Source organism: Helianthus annuus, chromosome 9 (genome assembly GCF_002127325.2).
Source record: "Helianthus annuus cultivar XRQ/B chromosome 9, HanXRQr2.0-SUNRISE, whole genome shotgun sequence".
NCBI lineage: Eukaryota > Viridiplantae > Streptophyta > Magnoliopsida > Asterales > Asteraceae > Helianthus > Helianthus annuus.
The window spans coordinates 91,064,871-91,079,806 of record NC_035441.2 but is presented as its reverse complement, the minus strand read 5'-3'; the positions used below and the strand labels follow the sequence as shown (position 1 = coordinate 91,079,806).

The 14,936-nt window shown below is 38.8% G+C and overlaps 1 non-coding gene across 1 annotated transcript; it reads left to right on the top strand.

Annotated features, from left to right (window-relative positions):
* Positions 1–761: 761 nt before the first annotated feature.
* LOC118482312 lies at positions 762–868 on the top strand. Its single transcript, XR_004868355.1, has one exon. It is a non-coding gene; the product is annotated as a small nucleolar RNA R71 (small nucleolar RNA).
* Positions 869–14,936: the final 14,068 nt, after the last annotated feature.

Here is a 14,936-nt window from a genome sequence, read left to right as displayed (position 1 = left end):
GTGCTTTCGGGTTGGTTTCGGTGTTACTTGGTAACGCGCCTTATGGTCTCTCGGAGAAATTTTGAGCTAATTGATTTATTTGTTTTTCAATGTTTTGTATATTAGCTTGTTGATTTCTGAAATTCGATTCCAATTGTTGAAATCGATCCGAGTTTTTCTTTTCGGTATCGGAGATGAGGCGAGATACAATATCTTCAAGCCTTTCTCATCCACCTTGTTGTTGAGAGAAATTTTGTGACTCGTTTCTTGGTTGTTGAAAGTTTGTTCGTTGGTTTAAGTTTTGTTGGTTACTACTATTGCCGGGTTCTCTCCAGGCAAGGTTAGGGTGATTACGTCATCCTTGGTTGTAGGTACCCGTTGGAAGACCCGACGGCCTAGGTCTATTATCAATGTAGTTTACCGACTCTGTTTGATCATCTAACTCTTTCATACAACTCCAATTTTCGTGTGACCCACCACACCCTTCACAAGCCATAACCGAGGTGGTTTTTGTCATTTCTAGTTTTTTGATTTTTGAAGAAAGGGCCTCGATTTGGGCTTGTAAAGAAGTGCTTTCATCAACCTTATGGGCGCCTGGGGCAATAGATTTATTGCCTCGGGGGGTGTGCCACTGAAAATTGGTTTGAGCAATTTCCTCAATTTGATTATATATTTCATTTGGGGGGCGATTACCTAAAAGTCCCCCGGAGCTAGAGTCAAGTGTCTGTCTTGTGTGTGGTAACAATCCATTGTAGAACGTGGATACTTGTTGCCATACCGCAAGACCGTGATGAGGACACTTTCTTAGTAGCTCCTTGAACCTTTCCCAAGTTTCATATAAGGATTCCCCATCCTCTTGTGAATATGTATTAATTTCAGTCATTAATTTAGCCGTTTTAGCAGGAGGGAAATACTTATATAGAAACTTTTGGGCCAGTTCATCCCAGGTGTTTACTGAGCCAACTGGGAGGGCGTTGAGCCAAGCCTTAGCTCGGTCTTTTAGTGAAAATGGAAACATTTGAAGGCGAATGGCGTCGTTGGATGCTCCATTGATCCGAAAGGTATCACATACTTCTAAGAAATTAGTAATACGTAGATGGGGATCCTCGTCGGCAAGCCCATGGAAGGTTGCGGAGTTTTGAAGCATTTGTATCAAATGTGGCCGAAGTTCGAAGTTGTTGGCTTCGACATTTGGCGCATTGATAGCGCCGCCTAGATTACCTACGGTGGGACGTAGGTAATCCATGAGAGTACGTTGGTCCGCAATTGGAATTAGGTCCTGATGTGTGTAAAATGCAACATATAAATTACATCAAATAAGGCATAAAACTAACCCTATTTTAGTACTAATGTTGGAAAAAGTGTGTTTTTGTCTTCCTTTTGAATTTACAGGGTCAAATGAGCTTAAACGAACAAAAGGAACAAATATACAGCCAAAACCAACATAAATACAAAGAAACGGAAGAAACGTGGCATGCCCGACCCCTAGACAACATCTCCCAAAGCAAGAAACAAGAAGAAAGCTGAGCATGGGGCTGTGCCCAGCTGAGCATGGGACTGTGCCCAGCTGAACACGGGGCGTGCCCAGCGGACACGGGGCCGTGTCCAGGCTTTTGCAGAAAAGACAAAGCTATAGAAGCTTCTATTCCCGACACGGGGGTGTGCCCAGCTCAACACGGGGCCGTGGTCAACGCTAAGATTCGAAAAATCTTGCAAATCTTGATAGTACAGATACGTTTCTGCACACGGGGCCGTGCCCAGCGGACACGGGGGAGTGTGGAGCTACTAAAGACAAACTGCAATTAATGAAGAAAGAGAAGAAGGGTGGACACGGGGCCGTGTCTAGCGGACACGGGGCCGTGTCCAGGCTTCTGTGCAGGCTATAAATAGGGGTGCTTGGTTCACTTCAAAGGCATCCCTTGGCACACCATCTCTCTCACACTTTACCCGCCACCCACCACCATCACAACACCATCATCCACCACATCATCCATTGTCCATCATAGAGTGTGTGAGTCGTCTCGGGATCCAAGATTGATCGTAAGAGTTCTTGACAATCAAAGGCTATGTTTTCCTAAGTCTCTTACATCACTTGGTGAAGACAAGTGTTTAGTGTAATACTTTTTATTTTTAATCTTTTGCACTTTTTAATTGGTTATGTATTAATGACTTTAATAACTAGTTTCTTATGTTGAAGGTGATTCTTCCTTATCGTTTGTCCGTGGTGTCTTGGCATTATTTTACTGTCTATATAAAATAAAAGATTTTCACCATTCATATCTCCACGGTCTATATGGAGGTATGTTGGCTACCTGGTCGGGGGTTAAGGGAACGGTTTGGTAAGAGTCTTGCATTGTTCAGTGTATAGATCCTGCAAAGGACCTGGGTCAAATTTAGTAGGACCTCTTTCAATACCCAACGGTATTGGATGGCGGGGGTCCAAACTCTTTGACCCCCTCATAAGTTAAACTACTATTAAAACTTTAACCCGGCTACTTAGGACTGTATCCCTGCTGACACAGACTACTTAGCCGAGGGTAACGTCGCCTTCAAAAGAGGGGCCTACCACATTATGCATTAATAACTTAATTAATTATCTTTCAATAATCCGACCCTTTAGGATTGTATCCTTGCTAACTCAAAGTACTGGGTTGAGGGTAACGTCGCCTTCAAAAGAGGGGCCTACTACAATAACTAAGATAATCTCTTAAACAAGTGCAAAAGTGCGAAAATAATCAAAGGTTACACTACACACGAGTCGGATCCAAGTGAGTCATCTTGTCTATCTGTTTTTACGTTTATTTTTCTTTTCAGCATTTTAGTTAGTTTTATTTTTCTAGTTTAAAAATCTTTTTCTAACTTTTTGATCTGATTAGACGTTGAGGATAAACCAGTACTAAAAGCTCTTGTGTCCTTGGACGACATCGGTATCTTACCAACACTATACTACGTCCATGATGGGTGCACTTGCCCATATGTGTGTTTAGTGTTAGTGAATATCGTGTTTATAAATTTAAAACTTGGCTAAAAAGTGTAAAAATGGCTTAAAATATACACCTAAAATATAATACACTTCACGCACATCAAGTTTTTGGTGCCCTTTCCCGGGACACAAGGATTTTAAGAAAGCTTAAAATCGACGGCCTAATCAGTTTTTCAAAACCTTTTCAAAACGCGCGCACATTTTTCTGCATTTTAGTTTAGTTTGCATTTACAGTAGCCTGAACACGGGGCCGTGTTCACTGAACACGGGGCCGTGCTGTATATTTTTCATAAAAACACCCAGATAGAGAGTCTGAACACGGGGTCGTGCTCACTGAACACGCCCCCGTGCTCAACGAAACCAGTAACTTTAATTTAAACGCCCAGATACAGATCCTGAACACGGGCCGTGTCCACTGAACACGGGGCCGTGTCCAACCTCTGTTTCCGTCTTTATTCTTGTTTTCTGGTCCCGAGACTTTGTTGTGGTCTGTTGAGTGATTCTTATGGATCAGTACTCAGGAGGCTACAACTACACCTATGAGGAGGATGATTATAGGAGAGACTATTGCGCTAGTTGTGGTAACCCGCACTCGGTTCAATATTACAACTCATCTCAACCATCCACTTCATACAACTATTATGAGGAGCCCAGGTATAAGCCATTGACTTCATACACATCCTATGAAGACCAAAGGTATGAACCTTCTCCCTCATACTCATATTTTGATGAACCAAGGTATGAGCCTTCATACTCATACTTTGAGGAATCAAGATATGAGCCACCACCTTCATACTCTTATTATGAGGAACCATGGCGTGAACAACCCACCTCATATGAGTACTATGAAGAACAAAATTACGACGCTTATCCATCATATGCTTACAATGAAGAACAATGGTATGAACCATCTACTTCATATGAGTACTATGAGGAACCAAGGATCGAACAACAGGATTCAAGCTTTGAGGATCCTGATCCTTTCTCTATCACCGAAGTGACCGATAGGATATTAGAACACATTAAAACTATCGAACGTTGCATAAAAGAATCTCGCGCAAGGGAAGAGGAGTCCCACGCAAGAGAAGAATTAAATAAAGAAAAAATAGTTGAAGAGTTAAAAATGGAAGAACAAATAAGTGAAGAACTTATACATGAGTTAAACAACGAAAAGGGTGAGTCCGACAACGTTAAAATTCAAGAAGAGTCTAATTTTGAAGAAATTAATCTCTTGTCACCTTCTTTCGAAAATCATTGTTTAGTACCCACTCATGCTAAGTTTTTAAAAGAGTTAAATACTAACACTAAAATTGACGAAATGGTAAGTGTTAAATTAACTAATGATCAAACTTCGCTAATAAAAGAAGACCCATTTGAAATTAACATTACACCGGTTCCATGTTTCATTCAAAATTCATTTATTAGTAACGTCACAATTGATAAAGATCTTTGTGTTAACATAATGCCTAATTACATTTTCGAAAAATTAAGTATTAGTGATTTTTCTCCACTTCAAATACCCATTTTTCTATCTAATCGGAAAATAATAAAATCAATCGGTATAGTTGAGGATGTCTTGGTCCAAACAAATCAAATGGTAATCCTAACAGACTTTGTCATCCTTGATGATGCTCCTCTAGTGTTGGGACGACCTTTTGTAAAACCACACGAAGCTTTGAAAAACCGGAGGTACAATAATCTATCTATTCAATTAGGGGCATTTAAAAAGAGTATCGGTCTTGAGCGATCAATGAAATATCCAATCGGCAATGACGACCCCCTAATTGAAGATAAGCCAGAACCACCTGATAAGGTGGGTCTAGCCAAGGACCCTTATAAACGTGGCGCACCACGGAGGCATTCCGCGTAACTATCCTTAGTTTTAGTTTAGATTAATTTTTATGTTTTCTAGTTTAGTTTTAATTTTCAGGAATAAAAACACACTCGGGATGGTGAAGGATATTAAGGGAAGCTTGAACCAACACCCCATGCACAAAAAATGAGCCTCTCGACAATTTTTCTTCATTACAGCAAGTTCAGCACGGGGTCGTGCTCACCCAACACGCCCCGTGCCCAAGGTTCTGCAGAAAATGCCCAGTTCAGGTAACTAGACATGGGGCCGTGCTCACTGAACACGCCCCCGTGCCCAGCCTTCTGTTTAAATTTGATACTGGCAGTCTGACCATGGGGCCGTGCTCAGCCAACACCACCCCGTGTTCAGCGACCCAGTAACATAAAATCTTGTTTTTAACCCACTTTTACACATTTTAATCAACCGAAAAACTTATTTTTGGGACACATTGAGGACAATATGTAATTTAAGTATGGGGGGATGCTAAAACCTTGAATCTTGCAAGTCCTAAAAACAAGCCTTACACAAAAACTCTGTTGGAACCGCTAATCACCCCAAATTTTTTCAATAATTTTCATTTTTTTTACTTGTCTAGGTTTAATTTGGGAATTTCAAGTTCTAAAAAGGTTATATTTTTACAAATTTACAACCAATAGCGTCGTGATAAAAAGAACCAACATAAGAAAATTATGAAACGACATGACAAACCTAGTTAAAATTTGATTATATATACTTGATCACATAAAAACCCATTCCCACAAAAGTGAGTTTTGAGCTTTTATTGAGCATACAAATACATATCTTTAAACTAAATGCTCATTTTTCGTTTCTTGTGTGAATAGCCGCTTGGTTCTTATGACTCTAGAACTTGCCATGACAATACATTCCCGGTCCTTACCAACTTAAGCCCAAGTAAGTAAATGATGGAGGCATTAGGACTATCCCTTTTTCTTTTCAACACCATTATTTTTCATTTTTTTTACCACCTACCCAAAATCCCCCTAGTTAACCCCTTTGAGCCTAAACCTTTTAATTTCTAAACCCCACAAAACAAACACCCTTTTTACCCACCAAAACCCTTTTTCATTTTAAACCCTTTATTTTAGTAACAAAGCTCGGTTTTTCTTATGACTTCCTTATCAAAAAAAAAAAAATGATAATGATGAAGCCAAAAGAAATAAACAAACAAGTTTATCAAAAACAATTTTGTTTGAAGAATTGCTTCATCAAAATAAAAGAAAATTATGAAAAAAAAGTCTTACCAAAACCGATGCTTTTTACGCCTTTCGCCCTTTTCTACTAACCACTAACCCAACCCACCTACCTTTAACCCAATCCTAACCCTTCACCCAAAAGTCCTCTTGATATTTACAAAGGTATATAGATAAAAAGGAGGAGGATAGATTGCTTAGCAAGCATATGGTAGGAGTAAGTTCCATGCCGCTCTCGAGTGTTTCACGAAAATACATCTTCGGCCGAGTGTTGAGTGATCCCCCGTGAGGTATGTGAACTTGTATATAAATGAAATTTTAAAAAGGCATGTTATGCCCATATAAGTAATTTCTCTTATGAAATGTTCTAAATAAATAATAACGAATAAGATTGTAAATAATATAAAAATAAAACCCAATAAAGATCTTGGATTCCCGACACTCAAGACAAGCCCAAACCTTCTCTTCTACCCATTCCATTTGGGTGTGTATGCCACATAATAAAGAGTTTTGCTTGAGGACAAGCAAAGATTCAAGTGTGGGGGTATTTGATGTGTGTAAAATGCAACATATAAATTACATCAAATAAGGCATAAAACTAACCCTTTTTTAGTACTAATGTTGGAAAAAGTGTGTTTTTGTCTTCCTTTTGAATTTATAGGGTCAAATGAGCTTAAACGAACAAAAGGAACAAATATACAGCCAAAACCAACATAAATACAAAGAAACGGAAGAAACGTGGCATGCCCGACCCCTAGACAACATCTCCCAAAGCAAGAAACAAGAAGAAATCTGAGCATGGGGCTACGCCCAGCTAAGCATGGGGCTGTGCCCAGCTGAACACGGGGCGTGCCCAGCAGACACGGGGTCATGTCCAGCGGACACGGGGCCGTTTCCAGGCTTCTGCAGAAAAGACAAAGCTATAGAAGCTTCTATTCCCGACATGGGGGCGTGCCCAGCTCAACACGGGGCCGTGGTCAACGCTAAGATTCGCAAAATCTTGCAAATCTTGATAGTACAGATACGTTTCTGCACACGGGGCCGTGCCCAGCGGACACGGGGGCGTGTGGAGCTACTAAAGACAAACTGCAATTAATGAAGGAAGAGAAGAATGGTAGACACGGGGCCGTGTCCAGGCTTCTGTGCAGGCTATAAATAGGGGTGCTTGGTTCACTTCAAAGGCATCCCTTAGCACACCACCTCTCTCACACTTCACCCACCACCCACCACCATCACAACACCATCATCCACCACCATCATCCATTGTCCATCATAGAGTGTGTGAGTCGTCTCGGGATCTAAGATTGATCGTAAGAGTTCTTGACAATCAAAGGCCATGTTTGCCAAAGTCTCTTACATCACTTGGTGAAGATAAGTGTTTAGTGTAATACTTTTTATTTTTAATCTTTTGCACTTTTTAATTGGTTATGTATTAATGACTTTAATAACTAGTTTCTTATGTTGAAGGTGATTCTTCCTTATCGTTTGTCCGTGGTGTCTTGGCATTATTTTACTTTCTATATAAAATAAAAGAATTTCACCATTCATATCTCCATGGTCTATATGGAGGTATGTTGGCTACCTGGTCGGGTGTTAAGGGAACGGTTTGGTAAGAGTCTTGCCATTGTTCAGTGTATAGATCCTGCAAAGGACCTGGGTCAAATTTAGTAGGACCTCTTTCAATACCCAACGGTATTGGATGGCGGGGTTCCGAACTCTTTGACCCCTCATAAATTAAACTACTATTAAAACTTTAACCCGGCTACTTAGGACTGTATCCCTGCTGACTCAGACTACTTAGCCGAGGGTAACGTCGCCTTCAAAAGAGGGGCCTACCACATTATGCATTAATAACTTAATTAATTATCTTTCAATAATCCGACCCTTTTGGATTGTATCCTTGTTGACTCAAACTACTGGGTTGAGGGTAACGTCGCCTTCAAAAGAGGGGCCTACTACAATAACTAAGATAATCTCTTAAACAAGTGCAAAAGTGCGAAAATAATCAAAGGTTACACTACACACGAGTCAGATCCAAGTGATTTATCTTGTCTATCTATTTTTACTTTTCAGCATTTTAGTTAGTTTTATTTTTCTAGTTTAAAAATCTTTTTCTAACTTTTTGATCTGATTAGACGTTGAGGATAAACCGGTACTAAAAGCTCTTGTGTCCTTGGAAGACCTCGGTATCTTACCAACACTATACTACGTCCACGATAGGTGCACTTGCCCATATGTGTGTTTAGTGTTAGTGAATATCGTGTTTATAAATTTAAAACTTGGCTAAAAAGTGTAAAAGGGGCTTAAAATATACACCTAAAATATAATACACTTCACGCACATCAGGTCCCCCGAGACTTTCTCTTGATTTTTAGCTTTGAGTCGTTTGCGTAGAAAGCGTTCGGGTTCGTCTAGGGGTTCTTTTATGTATCTACTGGAACTGGAGCTCATACACTATGTGGAGAATGCGAATGTGGCGCCTGAGTTCCAAGTCCTGCAATAAAAACATAAAGGAATGTCGGTCAGAAGATCACCACGGCCCCGTGCTCAGGTGAACACGGCCCGTGGTCGGAGATACAGTGATTGTTTCCCGGACCCCTGTTACTGGGGAGTTGGACACGGCCCCGTGTTGCACCGACACGACCCTGTGCTCAGCTCTCTGTAACTCGGAAAATAAAAACTGCCAGTGACAATGCTGAACACGACCCGTGTCCGACCAGGCACGGCCCGTGCTGAGCTCTGCAGGAACTGAACAATTTCGAAAATCCTAAAAATAAAAGAAAAATTTAGAAAAATAACGATTAGGCCGTTGATTCCTAACTTTCTTAAAATCCTTGTGTCCCCGGCAACGGCGCCAAAAACTTGATGTGTGCGAGGTGTTATATATATTAGGTGTTTATTCTAAGTCCTTTTACACTTTTTAGCCAAGTTTTAAATTTATAAAACACGATATTTACTAACACTAAACATACATATGGGCAAGTGCACCCATTGTGGATGTAGTATAGTGTTGGTAAGATACCGAGGTCGTCCAAGGACACAAGAGCTTTTAGTACCGGTTTATCCTCAACGTCTAATCAAATCAAAAAGTTAGAAAAAGGTTTTAAACTAGAAAAATAAAACTAAATAAAACGCTGAAAAATATAATAAAAATAAAAAAAGATAGACAAGATGAATCACTTGGATCCGACTCGTGTGTAGTGTAACCTTTGATTATTTCCGCACTTTTGCACATTTTAAGAGATTATCTTAGTTATTGTAGTAGGCCCATCTTTTGAAGGCGACGTTACCCTCAACCCAGTAGTTTGAGTCCGCAAGGATACAATCCTAAAGGGTCGGATTATTGAAAGATAATTAATTAAGTTATTAATGCATAATGTGGTAGGCCCCTCTTTGGAAGGTGACGTTACCCTCGGCTAAGTAGTTTGAGTCAGCAGGGATACAGTCCTAAGTAGCCGGGTTATAGTTTTAATAGTAGTTTAACTTATGAGGGGATCAAAGAGTTTGGACCCCCGCCATCCAATACCGGTGGGTATTGAAGGAGGTCCAACTAAATTTGACCCAGGTCCTTTGCATGATCTATACACTGAACAATGGCAAGACTCTTACCAAACCGTTCCCTTAACCCCCGACCAGGTAGCCAACATATCTCCATATAGACTGTGGAGAATGGTGAAAATCTTTTATTTTATATAGACAGTAAAATAATGCCAAGACACCACGGACAAACGATAAGGAAGAATCACCTTCAACATAAGAAACTAGTTATTAAAGTCATTAATACATAACCAAATAAAAAGTGCGAAAAGATTAAAAATAAAAAGTAATACACTAAACACTTGTCTTCACCAAGTGATGTAAGAGACTTAGGCAAACATGGCCTTTGATTGTCAAGAACTCTTACGATCAATCTTGGATCCCGAGACGACTCACACACTCTATGATGGACAATGGATGATGGTGGTGGATGATGGTGTTGTGATGGTGGTGGGTGGTGGGTGAAGTGTGAGAGAGGTGGTGTGCCAAGGGATGAGTTGCAAGTGAACCAAGCACTCCTATTTATAGGCTGAACAGAAGCTCGGGCACGGCCCCGTGTCCGTTGGGCACAGCCCCGTGTCCATCCTCCTCTCTTTCTTCATTAATTGCAGTTTGTCTGCATTAGTTGACCACGACCCCGTGTGCAGAAGCATATCTGTACTATCAAGATTTGCCTGGATTCTGCGAATCTTATATTTGACCACGGCCCCGTGTCCGCTGAGCACGGCCCCTTGGTGGGCGATGGAAGCTTCTACAACTTTGTCTTTTCTGTTGACACTTGGGCACGCCCCCGTGCTTACTGAGCACGGGGCATGTTCAGCCTTCTGTTCTCTTGTTTTGCTTGGGAAGATGCTGTCGGGGGGTCGGGCATGCCACGTTTGTTCCTTTTCTTGTATTTGTGTTAGATTTTGCTGCCTTTTTGCTTCTTTTGTTTATTTGAGCTCATTTAATCCTGAAAATACAAAAAGGAAGACAAAAACACACTTTTTCCAACATTAGTACTAAAAAAGGGTTAGTTTTATGCCACAACTGATGTAATTTATATGTTGCATTTTGTGCACATCACACACACATCAGGAGGGTATGGAATAAAAACCTCGGAGCAGGTGGAAAACTGCCCTTTTGTAAAGTATCCTTTTTCATTTCTTCTTCATACCCTCTCTCAATGAAATCAGTTTGGTACTCTGTTTTTGGAAAAGAGCTTTTACCTGTAAGATCATTGATTTCAAAAACCTCTGAAATGGTTTGAGGTGTGATGACCACTGGAATTCCCCTTATTGATGAAGTAATAGCTAAGGTCTTTTTGGCCTTAGTTTCAAGCTTTTCATTTTTCCAGAACTCTTATTGGGTATCCAGGTAGATGGTTTCATTGCAGGTCAACAAAGTTTTGTACTTTGAAGATGAAAGTGCATCAATCACGGAATGAAAACCTGTGTTTTGACTTGTTTTTGCAAGTGTACACACGTAGTTATGACGGGTTTTGAATGGAAGATCCATGACAAATCAAAGGTAGTTAAGAACGAAGGAAGAAGATGAGTGATTTGTGAGAATTTGGTGAAAACTACTTTTGAAAGGAATTTTGAATTTGACTCGACAGTCAAAACCCTGTTTGGGGTTTTGATCGGGGTTTTATAGGTGGAAAAAGTGAATGCTGACGTGGCAGCGGTTACAAAAGATCTGACGGCTAAGTACTGTCCTCGTGACAACCTCTGATGAATAATGGATGACAGTTGTTAGGAAACCACTGATGAATCAATATCAGTAGTTTACAGTGATGAAAATGAGCTTTAACAACAGTCATTATATAAACAGTGGTTCAAGCATGTTCCTTCTCCAAAAAACTATATTTTAACTCAACAGTCGTTTCAATCCCATTCAACCTCCACAAAACAATATTTTAACCCAACAGTGGTTTTAAATCACCATTTTAACCAAACAGCGGTTTCAACCACAGTTTTCTTAACAGTAGTTCCAAACATCTGTTTTCATCCATCTGTTGACCAAAGTCAACAGATGTATCAACCACTATTTTATTTTCAAACATCTGTTCCTAATAACAGAGCTTTGATCATTAAACATACCTTTGCCAATATTACAAGCTTTTTCACTCTCGAACCTAAATATTTATTTACTTAATTTAAATAACAAACATGGTAAATAATTTTAACACAACTAATTATATAAAAACTACAAGTGTCAAACAGAGGTAACTATATAATAAACAAAGTTCAAATCAACAAACAACAATCAATAGAATACAGCATACTAATTCCAAATCAATGGGCAAAACATCATACAAAGTTCATCCATCAGTTGACCCAAGTCAACAGATGTATTAACCACTGTTTTATTTTCAAACATCTGTTCCCAATAACAGAGCTTTGATCATTTAAACAGACCTTTGCCAATATTATAAGCTTTTACACTTTCAAACATAAATATTCATTTACTTAATTTAAATAACAAACATGGTTAATAATTTTAACACAACTAATTATATAAAAACTACAATTGTCAAAACAGCAAACAACATTCAATAAAATACAGGATACTAATTCCTAATCAATTGGTGAAACAGTAGTCTCGATAAGTAAAGCTCCTTTCGGACCATTGTAGTTGTCAACATGTTGGAGGTATTTCAGAAGTTCGTTGCTCAGATCAACTTCAATCATATCCCCCAGATGCTTGTTATCGGCCACTTGTTGTCTTCAATTATATTAGTCCTTCAGCGCCTATCTACATAATCAACTGCACGAGGATTATTGAAAACAAACACCTTCATCCAGCCTTCTTCTTCATATCTGAGCAAATCAGCAGTTTGCTTAGAAGACTTTCCAATAACAATCAAATGCAGCCTCTTTGCGATGGTCAAAAAATGCCCTTGGCAAGGATTGACTACAATACTCTCTGGAAAACGAAGCATTCTGAGAGTCTCACTCAGAACATCAAAAGCAACGATGTTGCTCTCACCTAGTGGATACCAATAATTTGAAACCATAAAATATATGGTTTTATCAGCATAAACTCCTGTAGACCATGAATAACCACTTGAACCATAATTGTTTATGCTACTGAAATTTATTGTTCTCCATGACTCACGACGTCGTGAGTAAACACGAGCAGCAGTTACATTACGGTAACATCTGATGTTCAGCACTTTCAGATCATTGAACTGATCAAAATAAATTCCACCAGTATCAGAGTTTCGATCATGATTGTAATTGAAGTAGTCATCAGAAAAAACCTTATAGCGCCTGGTAGTTGGATTCCAAAGAATCAGCTGACAGCAAATCCCTTCATTGCAAACTAACAACAAACCATTAAATGACGATAGAATACGTAAGAAGCTAGGGTGGACATTGTTAGGAAAACTTAAGGTTTTGCTTCTAACAACATCCAAATTGCCAGCAACTACGTCGTCAACGACAATTGACGTGTCTTTAAAGGAGAGTAGTTTCTTTTGTACTGAATCTCCACTTCGGAGAGCATGCATCATCTGAAATCCATGACTTGACAATTCCCTATAAAAATTCTTGGAAAGACATTTGAAATGGCCAATATCTTCTGCAGAGAGCCTTGTGAAAATCTCGTCAACAATCACTTGAAACGCAAATTTTTCCATTTTGCAGTGAACCAATGCGTCTTTGAAAGTAAAAGAAATTGTAATGATATTGATAAACAAAAAACTTCCGAAGATGATTGAGTAGATGGATGAAAACGGTAATGATCAAAACCTCTGCCCAATGTATTTTATATACCCAATGAAGGCGGTTATGACTAAATACATCGTCAGATGAAAGAATATGATGCGACAGTCGTTAGGCTTTTAATACATTTCCATGGGAAAAATATAAAATTATAGGTTATTATAATTACAATTAACCTCTTCATTTACCTATAAGACGCCTTTACCATAAGACAGAAGTGATTGAGTGACGTGCATTAATTGCAAAGTACATATCCCCAGGTTTTTGAATTTGAAATTACCGGCAATTTCAAAACCACTGCTATGGTATATGTTTGCCAAAGGAAACATCTGCTAAGTTATACTTTCTTGGCTATGGGCAGTAGTTTGCACTCTTGAATGTGGGCCAGACCTTTGACATTTAAATATAGAGCAGTAGTTTGAAATTAAATGTACTTTAACTCAGATAAAAAATTGACACGTCAGCAATCATCATTTAGTCATAACTCAGATAAAAAAATTTATTCATTTGGAATACAAAAATATTGCGAACATCTGTTAAAGCCTCTCCTGTTCGCAACAGTAGCAAGTCAAACAGATGTTGGCAACAACAGATGTTTAGCAATTGAGAGGAGGAAATTCTTCGAAAAGCTCTATTAGGCAACAACAGATGTTGGCACAAGTAGCAAGTCAAACAGCCGTTAGATCAGCAGATGATGATTTAGAGCAGATATTCTCTTTTGGCAAACTTTAACTTTGACAGATCTATACACTAACAGAAATTGATACAACATCGACATAATCTAATTAAACTCAGAGACAATTTCACTTCTACATCAAAAGTACCGATCTGCAATAATCAGATGATATTAAAAATTACATAATAATACTTATTCAGCTTAAAATTACAACGAAACTTTAAAATCTAACAACAACACCAAGAAATTTACGAACCTAACAGTTCAAATTTAGTGCTTTTAGCTTAAAATTTAGTGCTTTTAGCTTTAAACTCCATCAATGTATATCTTCGACAATCGCCATGAACTCCACGGAAGTACTCAATGCATCCAAATCAGGTTTCTAGAAACCTGATCTCTCGTGAACAGACCAAGATGCAGTACATGAAAACACTTCTTCAGCTGTTGAAGAGTAGCCCTGTCCTCATATACTTAATCCTTAACTTTGTTCATAAAGAGCTGCTTTAAACCAAACTTTATGCTTCTTTTAATATAAAAAAGGCAGGAAAGACCATTACTCTAGTAAGATAAAATCTTATCTTACAGCAGTAGCAGATCTTGTCTTGCGTTTAGTAGGAACTATTGCGGGTTCTACATCATCATCATCTGCCCAAAGTCATATATAATCATCATTTAGTCATAAGGAAAAATCATTTTAAATGTACATTTAATAATCTTTCTTTGTGTTTAATTTAACTTTATGATTCTTTTAATACAAACCTATAATAACCCGCAGCAGATTGTATGAATTTCAAACAACTGTGATTAGACTGAAATATAAAGCGAGAATTAGAGTATATCACTTCAAAATTAAAAATTCAAAATTTCAAAACTGGAGTAGCAAAAAACACATACTTTAAATGATGTTGGAACAATGATACTGGAAACAACCGTAGAACAATTATCATCATCATCTGCAGCAGATCATTCACAATCATCATTTAGTCATAAC